The sequence below is a fragment of the Atractosteus spatula genome, unplaced genomic scaffold (genome assembly GCF_055471065.1).
Source record: "Atractosteus spatula isolate fAtrSpa1 unplaced genomic scaffold, fAtrSpa1.hap1 Scaffold_114, whole genome shotgun sequence".
Taxonomy (NCBI): domain Eukaryota; kingdom Metazoa; phylum Chordata; class Actinopteri; order Semionotiformes; family Lepisosteidae; genus Atractosteus; species Atractosteus spatula.
In genome coordinates this window covers 99167-100000 of record NW_028296669.1, presented here as the reverse complement: position 1 = coordinate 100000, position 834 = coordinate 99167, and positions in this window count along the sequence as shown.

Sequence of the window (834 nt, the reverse complement as noted above, 5' to 3'; positions counted from 1 at the left end):
GGGCAGGCCGGGGTGCCGAGGGCTCAGCCCGCACACCTGCGGGGCTGGCCGCCCTCTGTCAGGCTCCCCCGCCTGCCCTGGGGCAGGCCGGGGTGCCGAGGGCGCCCCCCGCACACCTGCGGGGCTGGCCGCCCTCTGTCAGGCTCCCCCGCCTGCCCTGGGGCAGGCCGGGGTGCCGAGGGCTCAGCCCGCACAGCTGCGGGGCTGGCCGCCCTCTGTCAGGCTCCCCCGCCTGCCCTGGGGCAGGCCGGGGTGCCGAGGGCGCCCCCCGCACACCTGCGGGGCTGGCCGCCCTCTGTCAGGCTCCCCCGCCTGCCCTGGGGCAGGCCGGGGTGCCGAGGGCGCCCCCCGCACACCTGCGGGGCTGGCCGCCCTCTGTCAGGCTCCCCCGCCTGCCCTGGGACAGGCCGGGGTGCCGAGGGCTCAGCCCGCACACCTGCGGGGCTGGCCGCCCTCTGTCAGGCTCCCCCGCCTGCCCTGGGGCAGGCCGGGGTGCCGAGGGCGCCCCCCGCACACCTGCGGGGCTGGCCGCCCTCTGTCAGGCTCCCCCGCCTGCCCTGGGACAGGCCGGGGTGCCGAGGGCGCCCCCCGCACACCTGCGGGGCTGGCCGCCCTCTGTCAGGCTCCCCCGCCTGCCCTGGGGCAGGCCGGGGTGCCGAGGGCGCCCCCCGCACACCTGCGGGGCTGGCCGCCCTCTGTCAGGCTCCCCCGCCTGCCCTGGGGCAGGCCGGGGTGCCGAGGGCGCCCCCCGCACAGCTGCGGGGCTGGCCGCCCTCTGACAGGCTCCCTGCGTGCCTGGGGAGAGGCCACCCCTGTTTCGGCCTCTCCCTCGTA